The following is a 17,906-nucleotide window of genomic DNA, read 5'->3' as shown; positions in this document are numbered from 1 at the left end:
AATGTTGAATTGAAAAATAGTGATGACGTGAGTAATAGTGAGTAAATATTTCTTATATTATGTCATTGTACTCATGTAATCACTAGCACGCAAACAACAGTGAGAGAGGAGCAGGCTATTTTATTTATATTTAGTTTTTCGCACTGGCATTCCAATCTACATCTTGATGTAATCCTTCCTCATGATCACACAGCATGTTTTCATCAGCTGAATGGGAGACTAAACACTATTAAAGTGTGACGAGACTCACGCTGCGCGTGCAAGCCATTCAAGGATCACAATCTGATCAACTATTTATCCCTTTTCGGTGCATCACACCTGCAGAATCCTAAAACCTTATTTCCAGGTTTCATTTATATTTTGAATAGACTCCGATTTTTTTTTAACCCCACGATGTGGGTTTATGTTTTCTCTTTTAATTGTATAATTTAATTATGAGTGTTACCATGGTTTAAGGAGGATGTACCTGTATGCTTGGTTGGAAATCTCAAGGATTAATAGTGGTGTTTTCCTTACTACAAGATGTGTTGTTCTGAAAGCAAAAAGAAACAAATGAAACAACGAATGTAGGCTATCATCCGCACAGCCCTACCGAAGCAAAGCGGGCGCATTTACTCGCATGAGTAACCGAACGTGTTGCGCTGCCGGCTCGTGGTGCCTGAATGGCTTGCATGCGCTGCATGAGTCTGTTGGGTTTACTGCAGTCTCATTTTATTTTGTCACATATTAACTTTTTGTTTAGCCTCCCATTCAGCTCATGAAAACACGCTGCGTGATCATGTGGAAGGATTACAACAAGTTGTAGACTGGAGTGCAGGTGCGGAATTTATATAAATAAAATAGTCTACTCCTCTTGCCGTTGCTGGCGTGCCAGTGATTACCCCTCCGCGTGCCATAGGTTGCCAAACCCTTCCCTATTGCATTGTTTCACAGATGTTCAGTGATTTATGTTGTGTAACTCTCTTTGCAGGCGCAGGGGACTTTTCTGTGTTGGATGTTAGCTTCCTCCCAGAACTTCGCCCTGCCCGGAGACGCTTAAGAGCGCTGAATGAAAAGGAACAGTTACTGTATGCTCCCATGGCTGGTGTAGGGGGGAGTGGTGTATCATAAGGATGCTGTCTACATCGATTTTCCCTGTGGTCTTGCCAATCAGTAGCAGGTCAGAACTCAATCACAGCACGTCCCCTATGCAGCATTACCTGCAGCTGATTTAATACCAGACACAATAATGTCTGCCGTTTACAGGGCAGACACAGCTTATTAAACGGTGTAATAATACAAAGCTTCATTTCTTTTTTTCATGTCTTGATTTGTGAGGGAATATGACCTTGAGTTTTTAAGATGATTTCTGATGTGATGAACATTAAATGTTTTAATGGTGTGGAAAAATCTGTCCCAGGAGGAGGTGTGGCCCACCACTGAACTTATTGGCACTCAAGCCACTTTGGATGCAAAAATGGCTGCCAGCAAAGTGTCACTGTTCACAGGCACTGCTGCATTGACACCAGAGGATGTGCTGGAAAATGGGTGAGTTTTGCTAAACAATTGAAGGAATAGTGCAACATAAAATGAAAATTTTCATCATGTTGTCACCATAAACCCTTATGACTTTTTTAATCTTCAGTGGAACACAAAAAGGAGCGTCACCACTGATTTTCATTGTATTTTTTTTCCATACTATGAAAGTGAATGGTGACTGAGGTTGTCATTCTACCTCAGTCACCATATAAAACATATTTTTGTGTTCCATGGAAAAAGTAAGTCATACAGGTTTGGAACTAAACCAGGCTGAGTAAATAATGATAGAAGATTCACTTTAAAGGAATAGTTCACCTAAAAATGAAAATGATCTCATTATTTACTCACCTTCTGGCCATCCCAGATGTGTGTGACATTTTTTTCTTCTGAAGAACACAAAGATTTTTACAAGAATATCTCATCTCTGTAGGTCCATACAATGCAAGTGAATGGTGGCCAGAAGTTTGAAGCTCCAAAAAGCACAAAGTCATCATAAAAGTAATTCATATGACTCGAGTGGTTTAATCCATGTCTTCAGAAGCAATATAATAAGTGTGGGTGAGAAACAGATCAATATTTAAGTCCTTTTTTTACTATACATCTCCACTTTCACTTCCACATTTTTCTTCCTTTGTTTTTTGGCAATTCGCATTATTCGTGCATTTCGCCACCTACTGGTCGGGGCTGGTCAAAAGTGGAGATTTATCATAAAAAATAATATAAGTATTGATCTGTTTCTCACCCACACCTATCATATTGCTTCTGAAGACATGGATTTAACCACTGGAGTCTTATGGATTACTTGTATGCTGCCTTTATGTGCTTTTTGGAGCTTCAAAGTTCTGGCCACCATTCACTTGCATTGTATGAAACTACAGAGCTGAGATATTCTTCTAAAAATCTTCATTTGTGTTCTTCAGAAGAAAGAAGGTCATAAAGATCTGGAATGGCAAGAGAGTAAATAATGAGAGTTTTTATTTTTGAGTGAACTATCCCTTTAAGCAATTTCACACGTGCAAGAGGGCTCAAATGGGAGTCACTCGTTTTATATAGTCAAAATGCCCATCCGTAGGTAAAACGATTATGGTTACATTTTGCTGGAAGTTTTGTAATGCTCTTATAAGGTGTTCTTTGAATTATTTAGTGGAAAGCAGAACCCTGAGGAAAGTCGTGTATGTGACGGGAAAGCTCAGAGGGAAAGGAGAAAAGCTTTCTTTGATGATGAAGAGGAAGATTATGAAAGTGACGAAGAGGAGGATGAGGAAGAAGAGAGTGAGGAGGAAGATGATGAGGAGAATGGAGAAGGAGAAGCAAAGCAGAACAAAGTAGTGGAGGAGGCAGCACCTCCTGTGAAGAAGCAGAAGTTGGAGAAGGAGCCAGTGATGGAGATGCCAGCATTTGCTGATAGTGAAGATGAGCTGGAAAAGAGTGTAGATGACAGCAAAGAAAAGGAGGATGGTGATGAAGATAAGGAGATAGAAGAAGGGGAAGCTGCAAAAAGAGGATCAGGTCCAGACTCTGGTCACTGCTCAGAGGAAGATGATGATGAGGAGGATGATGTGGAAGATTCAGATATGGAGGATGAAGGAAATTATGTTGTAAAATCAGAGATGTCATTGAAGCATCCAGAAGAAGAGGAGATGGACATGGAGGAGGATGCAGAGATGTGCTGTAGGGGTGGGTAAAAGTATTGTTATTCCAGATGCATCACTATCTTTATTTGAACGATCTCGATTCTTAAATCCCAAGATCGATCTTTCACTCAGTGTGCAGGTTTCCACTACAATGAGAGGAAATCACTCGCATTTGCAACCAAATTTCATGCTATGCAACTAAAGTGAATATATTTGGCAACTGGCTGGTAAATGTTTACATTTCACTCACCAGTGTGTTGAGAGTAAAAGTGGTTCCATGTAATGTATGTCCAAGATGAGATCCACGCAACCCTTTTGTCATTGAATACTAATACCTTTTCTGTTCTTTACAGTCAGTTATTGATAAAAAAAACAAACATATAATTCTAATCACGCTTCGCACAGATGAGGTAAAGCCACTCGAGTCCTCTCTAGTTAACGTGCTCATTTAAAGAAGCTGTTTACAGAATACCGGTTTTCTTAAAGAGACGTACCGGTTTTAGCGCGTGTTCAACAAATCAATGTAAATACTTGTAAATAGTACAAATGATGCAATTTATCAATAAATATGTAAAATAATAAAAATAATATATGAAATATAATATCTTATTTATTGATTGAATACATGTATTTTTTAATTTTTAAAAAGCCAAAATGTGACCAAAATGATGAAAAAGTAATAAAATATAATTAGTAAAATTAATATTTTCCTTATGAACCTAGTTAAAAGGTCCCCTGTATAATTAACAACATTAGCTGGTAGAGAATTTCTTTTATACAGCTCTGGAAAAAGCCGGTGTGGTTGTTTCAAGGAGCACAATACTTGTTGACCCCTCTCCAAACATAGCGCTTATGGTTGTGACCATAAAGCTCTATTTTGGTCTCGTCACAACAAATTACAGTGTGCCAGAAGCTGTGAGACATGTCAAGGTGTTGTCAGGCATATTGTAACCGGGCTTTTTTGTGGCATTGGCTTCTTTCTGGCAGCTCGACCATGCAGCTCATTTTAGTTCAAGTATCGTCGTATTGTGCTCCTTGAAACAACTACACCGTCTTTTTCCAGAGCAGTCTGTATTTCTCCTGAGGTTACCTGTGGGTTTTTCTTTGTATCCTGAACAATTCTTCTGGCAGTTGTAGCTGAAATTTTTCTTGGTCTACCTGACCTTAGCTTGGTATCAAGAGATCCCCGAATTTTCCACTTCTTAAGTGATTGAACAGTACTGACTGGCATTTTCAAGGCTTTTGATATCTTTTCATATCCTTTTCCATCTTTATAAAGTTCCATTACCTAATTACGCAGGTCTTTTGACAGTTCTTTTCTGCTCCCCATGGCTCAGTATCTAGCCTGCTCAGTGCATCCACATGAGAGCTAACAAACTCATTGACTATTTATACACAGACACTAATTGCAATTCAAAAAGCCACAGATGTGGGAAATGAACTTTTAATTGCCATTTAAACCTGTGTGTGTCACCTTGTGTGTCTGTAACAAGGCCAAACATTCAAGGATATGTAAACTTTTGATCAGGGCCACTTGGGTGATTTCTGTTACCATTATGATTTATAAAGGAGCCAAACAACTGTGATAATAAATGGCTTCATATGATCTCTATCCTTAAATAAAAGACATTTTTTGCATGATCAGTCATATTTTCAAAATCAATGCCAAAATTTCACAATTTCTGCCAGGGTATGCAAACTTTTGAGCACAACTGTATGTAAGCAAAAGGGACATTATAACTGAAATAAACGTATGTGAATTGATATTGAATCGGAATCGAATCAAGAGCTTGTGAATTAGAATTTAATTGAATTGGGAAATTTCTATCAATACCCAGCCCTGATGTGCTCTGAAACTGCAGGTACTTTGCAGGTCTTGCATGTTTAATTTATTGCTAAGAAAAAAAAATAGTCTCTTTATTAATTTTTACAGTATTTTAAAATGCAGAAGAGATTCCCCAGAGCTCCCACATTATCAGATTTTATTCGTCCTCATTGAGTTTTTAAATTTGAGAATTATAAAGCAAATCAGGCTTTATATTATGTTTGTTCACTCTTAAAATGCTCCCCTAAGCTGCCTTATTCCTATGCTTAATTTTCCGAGGCTCCAGTTGGTGCCTGTTGTGTTACTGAATTTTACTGGTCTGCAAGCCCCTTTTGGGTATGCTGAATGCATTTATGTAAATGTGTATCTTGCAGGAGCACTACAGTGGAAGGAATGGTTGGCCCAGAAAGCAACAGAGGCGTATTTAAGACAACAGCGTGCAGCCCCTAATTTGTGCAAGTTAGTTTACAGCTCAGGTGAGTGCAGGTGGAGTCCATCACTATCAATATATAGATGCCTTTTTTAACTTGCATAAAATTCAGGCTCAAGAGTGTCTGCATTTTAATGACTCTGATATGTGTGTGTTCCTCAGTGGTGGTGGAGGAGGAAGAGGATCCTAAGAATGTGGAGGAAGAACTAGGTGGTTTGTTTACAGGCAGTTGACCAGAAAAGAGTAAGAAAGTACGAGCAGATGCAATGGACTGCTCTTGCTTTCAGCCAGACAGCAGCCATGACTGGGACCAGGAGGAGGTGAGAGGCAGTGTAAAAACCGAGGAAATTTTCATTATAATAGTGTCCAAATGTCTTAGACCTCAAGTGAAAATATTTGTTTTTCCTCATTGAAAACATCTTTTTTATATATATATATATATATATATATATATATATATATATATATATATATATATATATATAAATTGAAATGATATTATTAAAGGAATATTCCATGTTCAAAACAAGTTTAGCTCAATCAACAGCATTTGTGGCAGAATGTTGATTACCACAAAGATGAATTTCGCCCCTTCTGTAAAATCTGGGTTACAGTGAGGTACTTACAAAAGTGAATGGGGCCTTTCCGTAAACATTAAAATACTCCATTTTTCAAAAGTATAGCCACAAGATGTAAACAATATGCGTATCAACATGATTTTAGTGTGATAAAATTGCTTTTCTGTTTAAAGTTAGATCCAGTTTTAGATCCACAACTTCGATGCCATGACGACGTAATGCCATAAATCTTAAAATGACCATAAAAATGACGGTTTAAACAACTTTACAGCTCAAATAATACACGTTTTAACAGAAAGTAATGTAACAGCAAGTGTAATAAAATTTTTCCTCCATTTAGAATTTTTTGAAAAACCTACTTTTTCAGTCTCCTCCTAGGCCGTTTGCCCGATCATCTACAGACCCTTCTGAGAAAAAGGTTATCAAAATAATTTTGATATATTAATCCATTCAGAATATATTTGGGATACAATTCCTAATGTAGAACACAACTTCATTAATTGATCAATATCTACAGTACTCAACGGAAAGTCCAAACAACAAAAACAAGAACAAAAACGTAGTCAACAGGCCATGTTGAGGATGCACGCAAATTTTCATTCAGTTCTGCCCATAAGGGGCGCTATAACTAAAAAACTGTCATTACTCTGCAGTTGTTTGGTCGACTAAGTTCAAATTAAATATGCACCTTCTTTGGTTCAATTGCTAACATATCCTTAACATATCGATTTGACAAATCAACAAAATTGGCTGCCAGCAACCAATCAAATTTCAGCACCTAATAACTTGAGTTGTGATTGGCCAATGGCCCTGAAACTTATGCACTAGGAGGGTCTCTACATGAAGCTGTATATACAGTTTTGTGAGAATCAGCCACAAGGTGGTGCTATAATAAGCTAATTTGCATTTTTTCTAGTAACTCAGGAACCGTATAGGCTAGAATATATTTTCTAGTTTCTCCAAATCATTCAGTGCCCCCAAATCTTATTTCATCATGCAAAATTTCATCAATTTGTAATGCAAGGAGGCGCTGTAACTTAAGAAAACCCCATTTGTGCTACTTTGATTAAGGCGGTAAGGGTTTGAGTTAGGGTTCCACAGGATCATTCCTGTTAAATCTGATTATTTTGGTTATCGCCATATGTTCTTGGCCCCCATTAATTGCTGCTTGCAGCTATTTTATGTCATAACTTTTTTCAAAGTTTTAAAAATACTAAACATTGTTGTTCATGTAGTTTTACATGCTGTTCATGTTTAGTTGTATATTGCATGTTAATTTGTTATTTTTGTCTATGTCAGTTGTAATTTCTTAAGAACTATGGGTTTTCAGATGCTAGCCTCAATCATGGACTGTTTTGTGACTGGAAAATGGGAGGAGGACAAAGATGCTGCAACACTGCTGAAGGAAGATGGTAAGTAAACTAACACCAGCAGCAGACAACATGAGCCACACTTTTGAAATGCTCTCTTGTCTTTCTAGATGAACTCTTTGGAGATTTTGAAGGTTTGGAAACTGGGGAAGTTCACAAAGCAAAGACTGGAAATAAAGACCATACTGAGGTGTTTAAATCAAACCAGTTTTTAATGCATTATTCATCTGGACTGCATCAAACAGCAATGTTTTTGTGGTATGGCTTCAGGGAGGGAGTGATGATGACATGGATGTGGAAGAGGAGGAGGAGGAGGCTCCCCTTGTGAAAGTGGATGATGATTCAGCTCAGAAGAACAAGCGATAGGAGGTGGCTGAAGGAGAGGTTCAGTGCAGAATACAATGATGAAGACGCCACATACTTTGATGACCTGAATGAGGAGATGCAGAAACAGGCTGAGGTCAGAGGTCAAAGTAGAATCATAATTATGGTTCTTAATTATGGCACTTTACAGCAATGTAGGTTGAATCAAATACTGTATTGTAAAGAGGAAGTATACCTTCAGTTGTTTTTCTTTTTTTTTTTTTTTTTTTTGTATAGGAGAGCATAATTGTAACACTTAGTTATTTGCTCAATTATTCAGAACATTTTTAGTCTTTAGTTTTTCAGTTAGATACTGTATATAAAAAATTGAAATAGATGTACACAAAGGCAGATGCTACATTCATAATACCTAGGCTGTATAGTTGTAACAAAGGTACATGATATTTCTAACAGTAAATAAGCTCTGAAATGTGAATAAATATATTTTGTGAATACATACTAATGTTTGTCAATACAAACCACATCCTCAAACACTGTGATGTGCACAGAAAGGAGGCAGCAGGGTTGCAAGCCCCTGCCCCTTTTGTTCACAGATCTAAAGGTGCCCTTTTGGTCGTCCAGAAAAAGGAAAGAAATTGTAATAATTTAATTAAAATCTCGTAATAATCTCACAATAACAGTAATAATGTGTTATTATGAGATTTCTTTTAAATCTTGGGTGAATGAAAGAAAATTAAGGGGAGGTGGCTTTAAAAGCGCGCGCTATAGCAGATCGGGGGCGGATTCCAATCGCAAATGATCCTCCCTGTGCCCTATACTCAGCCTGAAGTGTAGAGCCCTTGAAGTGGGTACTCTGAAGGAAACGTGGCATTACTGTATGAATGTACCCTTTGCTAACAGTCTTATGGAAGGGCTCTTTGAGAAAAAATACATTTTCTCACTTTCGTTTTGAACGAGCTTTCGAGTGGCATCCCCTCCCACAGCAGTTCCCTTCAGGGAAGCAAAAAAATGCAGTTTTGAATTTGCAACAGAGCATCGAAGAGCTGTTACCTCAGACAAGTAACAAGTTAGATTAAAAGTCTGCTCCATGTATTCTGTTGTAAGTTCCTAAAAAGAAAAAAATACTCTATTGCTACCGCATTTCCAACATCACTCACCTGCAGTGTAGACAAGATTTATTAATTATAATGGGAGTGGGCACATCACTTTCAGTGATAGAAATTCAGTTTGTCTTTTATAGAATACTGACATAAACTGAAGGAGCTGTCTGGTTCAGCCAAAGCCAGTTTGTTTTTTGTTGAAACTAAAAAGCCATTAGATGAATCACTTTCAGAAAAATACCATAGCATTACCATTTTTTTAGTCATGTAGTCTACCATGATAACCATTCAAAACCATGGTACCATCTTGACACTGTAATACTATGTTACTGAATTATTATTATAATCATTGATGATACTGTCATGGTACTCCAAAGTGCTTTAAAAAATACCATGGCCTTACTATGACACATGTCAAAGACTTGGGGTTATCACAGGCCATGTCTGAAAATAAATAAATAAAACAAGTGTAATATCATGGTGCTTTTTGTGATTAAATGTAACAGAATAGGCTATTGTGATAAAGGAAAAAATTGAAAATGTATGTTCTGTATACAATACAAGAAAAGTGCTCAAAAAGCAAAGAAATTAGTTAAGTAGATATAATTTTTTTTTTTTAAATCAGTGCCCTTTTTCATCTTTCTGCCCTTGTCCCTGCTAAGGTCTGTGCACGTCACTGCTCAAACATGAAGTACAGGCTTTATTTCATCACCTCAGACTACATAGCAAGCAAGACAAAGAAGTTGATATGGCACATTTATTTAAACCCACAAAATACACTTTTTTAAAAGGATAACAATGTTATTGTAACAGTAACAATTTAAAATCTACCTCTCATCCACATTTTAATATTAATAGTTATGGTAAATGCAGGGCTAACTTCAAGGCATCATGTGCCGGATTTGGCAGAACACATACGCTTGCTGACATGCTACGTTTGGGCAGACTGGAATGTAGCAGATGTTTTGTAATATATATCTTATTCATGCTAGTGCCATCTTTGGTTTTTAATGGCAATGACAACAAGGCTGTGGGGAATTGCCTTACAGTCTCTTCAATGGGTTTAAAGTGTTTTTGGATCGTGGCCAAAACATTGATAAAATATCTGTCCAAGAACATTCAGTATACAAAGAACTATAGACAACATGAGTTGTGGAAAATCAGATATGATCTAGGAGCTTTATACAGCTTTATACCATTTGTGCCATTAAAGAGATGGTAAGTCTATCCCTCACAGCCTCGTTGTCATTCCCATTAAAAATCATAGATGGCTCTAGTGTGAATAATATCTATTGCTTACAGTTTAGGCTTAAATTTACAAATGTACATTTTGAAGGAGAGATAACTGTTTAAAATGATGGATGATTTGGTTATTGTGAATACATTTATGACCCTAAAACCAAAATTACTTAAAGGGATAGTTCACCCCAAAATGAAAATTCTGTCATAATTTACTCACACTAATGCCATCCCAGATGTGTAGGACTTTCTCCTGCAGAACACAAATTATGGTTTTTAGAAGAATATTTCAGCTCTGTAGGTCATGCTCCAAAAAGCACATTAAGGCATCATAATACTCCAGTGTTTTGATCCATATATTCAGAAGTTATATAATAGCTTTGGGTGTGAAACAGATCAATATTTAAGTCATTTTTTGCTAGAAATTCTTCCCGCTGCCCAGTAGGGGGCGATGTGCATGAAGAATGTGAATCAGCAAAAACAAAAAGAAGAATGTAAAAGTGAAAGTTAAAGTGTAGATTGACTTAGCAGGGAGGATAATTTATAGTAAAAAATGACTTAATTATTGAGCTGTTTCACACCCACGCCTATCAAATCGCTTCTGAAGACATTGATTTAACCACTAGAGTCTTATGGATTACTTTTATGCTGACTGTGATTTTTAGAGCTTCACAATTCTGGCACCCCTTCATTTACATTGTATGGACCAAAAGAGCTGAGAAATTCTTCTAAAAATAATCTGGGATGGCATAAGGGTGAGTAAATGATCAATTTTAATTTCTGGGTGAGCTATTCCTTTAAGGAAACATTTCACTTAAAGAAACTTTTACTAAACTGTCGCATACAAGTAGTCCTGTACAAAATTCACGCCAGTGGTTCAGCCAGTGTTTTTATGTCGAGCCCAGTCGGCTGTTCAAACAGACAGATTACAATTCCATTTGATACAGAAATTGCACACTTCCCCTTAACCATGCAAACCTGATTATTAATGAAATTGTCCATTATTTAAAGAGGAGGTAGAGGTTTGAATTGCACATGTACAGACATGAAATGGCTATGTAGAGTGCATTGTGTATGACGTTTTTACCAATGTTACATTTATCGAGTGTTACATTGACATTCTCACTTTTTTATGCTGCTAAATACGCAAGAGTTTGAAGACATGGATGATGAAGTTCGGGTTCAGTATGAGGGCTTTAGGCCAGGCATGTATGTGCGTGTGGAATTCCCTGCATTATCTTGTGAGTTTGTTACCAACTTTGACCCCCACTATCCCATTATTCTCGGCTGTTTGGGATCGAGCGAGGGCAATGTAGGCTACTTGCAGGTAAGTCAATAAGGACTTATTTGAATGTGCATTTGCATGTCTCCCTAGAGGACAATCAGATATTTCCCAACTTCCTGCTGAGTTGATAACCTTTAAGTTAACCTTTATAGTGAATCAATTGAAAAGCACCTGATGTAACTCAAATGTCATTGCAAAGCCAGACACAGTAAAGAAGTTCTGCCCCTTTCTCCTCCACTCAGATGCATTTGAAAAAACACCATTGGCACAGTCGGATCCTTAAAACACGTGACCCTCTCATTCTATCTTTGGGCTGGAGGCATTTTCAAACCATCCCCCTCTACTACATCGAGGACCATAATGGACGTCATCGCCTGCTCAAGTACACATCCGAACACATGCACTGCGGTGCCACCATCTGGGGTGAGAGACTAACCACACAAACAGCCCTCCCACATGCTAGAGCATGTGTGGGGAACGTAAGGCCTCAGGGCCGTATAAGACCCACGAGACCATTTTAAATGGCCCGTGAGACCATTTGAGAAATAATTTGAAAAGCAAAAAAATGGCCTTGATTTAGTTATTTTAATAAAATTAAAATAATGATTAAACATTATTTTAAATGATAACAATGCAAAATATTGTATAATAGACAGACCATTTAGTGTTTTTTTTTCTTGTTGTGTGAGCACGTAATGGAATGCGTATGTGAATTTCAACCCACAATCAGAAATTGCAAGCAATTGTATTGCCCTCAAATAATTTCTTAAATACTCGAATGGCCCTTAATGGGAAAAAGGTTTTCCCACCCCTGTGCTAGAGCATGGCCATGTTTATTAGTTTGGATATCTTGGTTCAAGCCATTAGCCCTTTCCACAAATAGGGTACAAAATAGGGCCTGAAACTCTTGAGGGGGGAAAAAAACTATTTTTCTCCCCGCAATAAATAGACAGTGAAAGGAGGTGCTGAAGTATGTAACTTTCTGTGTTAAAATACTATTTTCCCAGCTTAATATGCAGACAACTATAAGTAAGCCATTCATTGCTTCATTTTCTCTGAAACTGTAAGCATTGTCTTTCTGTGTCGCTTAGAAAGTGCTGTGTGTTTTGAGCAACTTAGACCCGCCCCAACAGCATTACTCAAACCAACTCAACCCTAAAACGACTGTAAAAATGACAATTTAAACAACCTTGCAGCTCAAATAATACATGAGAACAGAAGAATTAATGTAAGTGCTTTTATAAAATTATAAACTTCACATTTCTGTGTTTAAACCCTCCAAAAATTGGCCCCATTCACTTCCATTGTAATTACCTCACTGTAACCTTGATTATTTTTTTTTTATTATTTTTTTATAAAGAAAATGAGGGTCAAGTCGAAATTAATTTTAGTGGTAATCAACATTTTGCCACAAATGCTGCTGATTGAGCTTAACTTTTATTGAACCCGGAACATTCCTTTAATTGTGCAATACAGTCTAGAAATTCAAGATCTTTGAGTTGGAACGTGCCAAAAATCACAATTGTAAGGGCATTTAATGTATTTTAAAGTAGCTAGGTTAATTCTATGTAAAAAAAAGAAAATAAATAGTTGATCAAAGATATCTAATAATTCTCACAAAAAAAGAAATCAGATTTGTGCCTTTAATGCTTAAAGAAAGTAATGACACAGCAAAGTGTTTTTTTTTTTTTTTATGGAAAGTGCCAATTGCTGTGTTCACGTCACATTAATTTACTGTTTTTGTCTCTCACTACTTTTTTCTCATCTTGTGCACACTCAACTCTATTTTCTATTGTTCTACAGGACCTATAACACCCCAGGGTACAGGCATCTTGGCTGTGCTGACTGTTCCAGATGTGCAGGTAAATTACCAGCATATGATGAGAGCAGAGGAGCGACCTGGGTCACAGCTCCATCCGAGTTCCATGCCACACAACTACAGTTGGATGAAAGTCTTCCTTTTTCTCTTTGACTCATCCTATGTTATTTCCCCTCAGGCTAGTTTTCACATTGCAGCCACTGGAGTGATTCTGGACCTGGACAAATCAGTTTCTATTGTAAAGAAGCTCAAACTGATTGGATACCCTTATAAAATCTTTAAGAATACCAGCTTTATCCAGGTAGGGAATTCTGCAGACCAAGTTTATTATCGAAAAATAAAATGAAATTTAAAAAATCATTTTCGTAAACTGAAATAAAAATAAAAATCAGCATAATTAGAAAAAGTGAAACTAAACTAAAATACATTTCCATGGCTCTGAAATAACTAAAATAAAATAAAAATAATTGTAAAAAATATTTAGTTGTCTTTTTTTTTTTTTTTGCGCGATTAGGTTTAAAACTGCTGTCACCTTAACATGAAGATACCACTAGATGGTGATAGCACTAGCAGATGGCTTTTGCCCACATTACATTAGCAAAGACAGAGTGGGAGGGAATCTCTACAGTACATCATGGAGAGAAGCAAAGCAGGTAGAAAACTAGGGTGACTAGAAGTCGATCCCGGTTTTACGAGGTGTGTCCCGTCATTTCTCTAAAAAATTTAATAATGTCCTGGTTTCAGCTGTTTGGCTCACTGATTTTTTTTCTTTTAAATTAAATATCATCAACGTCCTTATTGGTATCGTGTCTGGTATCGATTGAAGGGAAGGGAAGATATTTTATTGCATTGCACGAAGATTTGACGATGCTTTCATTCTATCAATCTGCAGCAATCCACTCAGAATCTATCTGGTTACCATGACAACGACTCACGCGCTTGGCGCTCTCTTCTGCTGTCTGTCATCATCCATTGCAAATTAAAAATGCCCAAATGAAAATGTATGTTCAACAAGCTGAAAGAAGCTGATCTGTTTCTTTGCAAAACACGTGAAAATGTATGGATGGCCACAGTGTTATATAAGAGATTGCAGGTCATATTCATACAGCTGTATTTAAAAAAAAAATAAAAAATAGTACAAGCACTTAAATGTGGAAATGTGGAATTGTATTTTAACTTTTAAGTTCCAGTGTATTTTGTAAATATTTTGTAAAAAAGTGTAGCTTACAAGAAATTTCAAGCACTGACAAGTCAAATCATTATTACACATGCAATATGACATCATATGGATAGAATAGACTATATGGAATTTGTTAATTTTACAAATATCTAAAATGTGGTTAAAATCATATAAAACAATATAAATTATAATAAAATAACATTTCACATACTAAAAGAGGTTTTATTGAATTTAGCTACATATTTGAATACAATGTATTATATATATATATATATATATATATATATATATATATATATATATATATATATATATATATATATATATATATATGCGCATGTACCGCGAACCCCCCAGGTGTCCCAGTTTGAGACTTTAAAAAATGTGGTCACCCTATATAAAATGTGCTAGCTGTGTCTGGGACATCAATTATGACACATTTTAACCTTTTTTATGACTGTTCGTTGTGTTACCAATGCATGATGTTAAAACAAAGAGAACAGAAACAATGTAATATCTAGTAATTTATTCTGCCTTTCTCTCTCTCCCACACACACACACACACACACACACACACAAACACACACACACACACACACACAGTCTTTTCTCTCATTCTGTCTTACACGCTCAATCAGTGATTTGATTTACATTTTATTTAGAATTGGTATAGAGTTTTGTTTGATGTTCAGTTTTCAGAGTTGCGACAAGACTTACTTTCTCATGTCAAATGCACTATGGTTAAAGTTCAATAAAAAAAGAAGCATTCTTAAATCATAATTATGTGTTTTCTTCTACTGTAATATCAGTAATGAAATTAATTTGGTCTTATTAAAATGAAGATTTTTAATATTATAAGTATTATTTACAAACTGTACATTTGGGAGTCTAGCTGTACAACCCGCATTGCACAAATGCCTGTTTTCCCCATTCTGTGTGTCACTTCATATAAAAACTAAAATAAAAACTAAATTTAATGAAAAACTAAAAAAAACTACAAAAGATTTAAAAACTAAACTAAAACTAGAAAAGAACTAACAAACAAAACAAAAATTAAACTAAATTGGAGCGAAAAATGTAAAATGAAATAGAAATAAAAACTAAATTAAAAATTTTAAACTATTATAAGCTTGTTGCAGACTCAGGAATTTCTCGCCCAGCACACCGTGGATGTTCAGAAATATGCTGTTCATACTCTCTCGGAATAATTGGATCCTCTCAGCCTTGGTTTTAACTCTCTATCTTTGTCCGACTCTAAGTGAATGTTTAACACCGTCCTGGAGGTAGCAAAGTTTGAGGGTGCGTCCATCTGCACAGTCAGTGGTATTAAAGGACAGATAAAGTAAGCCTTGTGCACGCTGCTGGGCGCCTACAGAGCCACGTTTGAGGACAGACTGCTGATGAGTGGTGAGTCAGACTTGTTTCTCTGTTTAGAAGGATATTTTTGCATGCTTTTGTTTTTTTTCTAGTGTTTATTTATTTGAATTTGTGTTTTAATGAGTTGTGCTCGGGAATTTAATTCAGTGTGCTTTATTTACAGAAAATTCTGTGTATGTAATGACTCCCAAGAAAGGCCATTGTACATAAACATCTTGTTACAATGAAGGAATTTTTTACTGATTATTATGGTCCTCTCTGGAGAGATGGGCATGTAAAATCTTGCATTGGTGCAGTTTGTGGATCCCAAGCTTATTAGGCCTACTGCATCTTTATTAGATGATGATTGTTTGTATAATTGTCTTTTAGATATCGTGTTCCTGCATTCCTAGTATCCCATCACGGTTCCTCAGCTTCATAATCCAGTAACGTCACTGCTAATGCCGGTTGGACAGAAGAACACATGGGCAGGTATGAGGACACTTGGACAGCTTAAACATGACCTGGGAATCCACAACAAACCCAACCAGGACTCCCTGTACAAGGTAAGCATTTTGTGTGAAATATTGTGTAATAATCCTGAGGTTGAGCTGCTACTAGTTTTTGCTTTCTTAAAGACATTCAGATGGACATCTTTAGACGCTGTGTTGCATATTTGGAAGTGTTTTTTTTTTTTTTTTTGAGCGTCCTGCTTTGAGCATTGTGTTTTTAAAATGCTGCATCAAGTTATCAAATGTCAATTTAAAAAACACGTCTCAACCTTGCATATTCTTTCATTCTGTTTCGCTCTTTTTGAATGCGTGTCATGTAAATTCTCCCTAATACAGGGCTTCCTTAAAGGTGCACTCAGTAATTTTTTTTCCCTCATTTAAAAAGTTTTACTTCTAAAGAAATTAATTGTAATTTTTAAACATATGTATAAAATCATGACCACTCATGTGAGATGAAGACTCCACTCATATCAGTAACCTTATAAAAGATCTCTTATTCTACATGGAGTGGGTCCCCTCATTGGGGCGGCCATGTTAGCATCCAGGGTTGGGAGGGTTACTTTTGAAATGTATTCCACTACAGATTACAGAATACATGCTGTAAAATGTAATTTGTAACATATTCCGTTAGATTACTCAAGGTCAGTAACGTATTCTAAATACTTTGGATTACTTTTAGATTTTTTCACTTGTTTTGACTATAAAAACTCTGCCAGTACAGTAAAACAAAATACACCTGTTAAAAATACATTCTCTGATAAACCTAAATATCTTATGCAGTGTTGTTTCTAAAACAAGATCAATCAAATTGATCTTGTTTTAAGGATTTTTAGATATTTTTACAGGAAAACAATACAAAAATTATTATCAAGAATACGATTTTTGCCCTAATATCAAAGGTCTTACTAGAAAAAAAGAAATTATGATCTAACGTGAAATATGATCGTGCCTGGTAACGTGCTTGTAAAATGGCTAGAAATAGCATTTTAGCTTAGCGTAAAGTTGACAATTTACACAAGGTTAATTTCTATGTCTTCTGCTCCAAACTTACTTCAAACTTACTTCTCTGTCTGCTTGTATGAATGTAATGCATAATAAGAAAGTGTTTCAACGCTGCTCAAACGCTCTTTGGATGATGTGCATTTATATGTATAAATGTTTTCCATCTGAAATGACTAAATATTAAATTAAACAAATGACAATAAAATGCAAAGTAATCTCTTCAGTAATCAAAATACTTTTTGAATGTAACTGTATTCTAATTACCAGTGATTTAAATTGTAACTGTAGTGGAATACAGTTACTTATATTTTGTATTTTAAATGCGTATTCCTGTTACATGTATTTCGTTACTCCCCAACACTGTTAGCATCACATGACCAGTTGAATACTACTCACTTAATCTCAGTAACTGCCCTGTTGTTGGTCACTTTCATTCATGGATTAAATTAATCCTGATTTACTTTGCATAGTGAATTTCTACAATGGCATTGGTAACTGAAAACCACTGTTTGAATGATACAGCATCCAGGCCACTAGAGGGATTTTCACACTTGAAATCATTAACCCAGGGTAAATAGAATCCCGAGTCATCCTCTTTCATGTTTCACACTGTTTATACTTTACCCTGGATTAATAATGAATCTTGGATATTCATGTTCTGATGTTTCACACTGTACATTTGTAAACCCCGGGTTAACGTTCTTATTTGCATATTTGCTGTGTCAATAACAATG

General features: G+C 36.1%; 1 pseudogene; it reads left to right on the top strand.

Moving 5' to 3' along the window:
* The window catches only part of LOC127426810 (ribosome biogenesis protein BMS1 homolog), a 42,413-nt pseudogene that overhangs the window by 21,515 nt on the left and 2,992 nt on the right, over nt 1-17,906 (top strand).

The sequence above is a fragment of the Myxocyprinus asiaticus genome, chromosome 36 (genome assembly GCF_019703515.2).
Source record: "Myxocyprinus asiaticus isolate MX2 ecotype Aquarium Trade chromosome 36, UBuf_Myxa_2, whole genome shotgun sequence".
Taxonomy (NCBI): Eukaryota; Metazoa; Chordata; class Actinopteri; order Cypriniformes; family Catostomidae; genus Myxocyprinus; species Myxocyprinus asiaticus.
The sequence above is the reverse complement of the archived record's forward strand: the minus strand, read 5'-3'. Positions and strand labels throughout refer to the sequence as shown.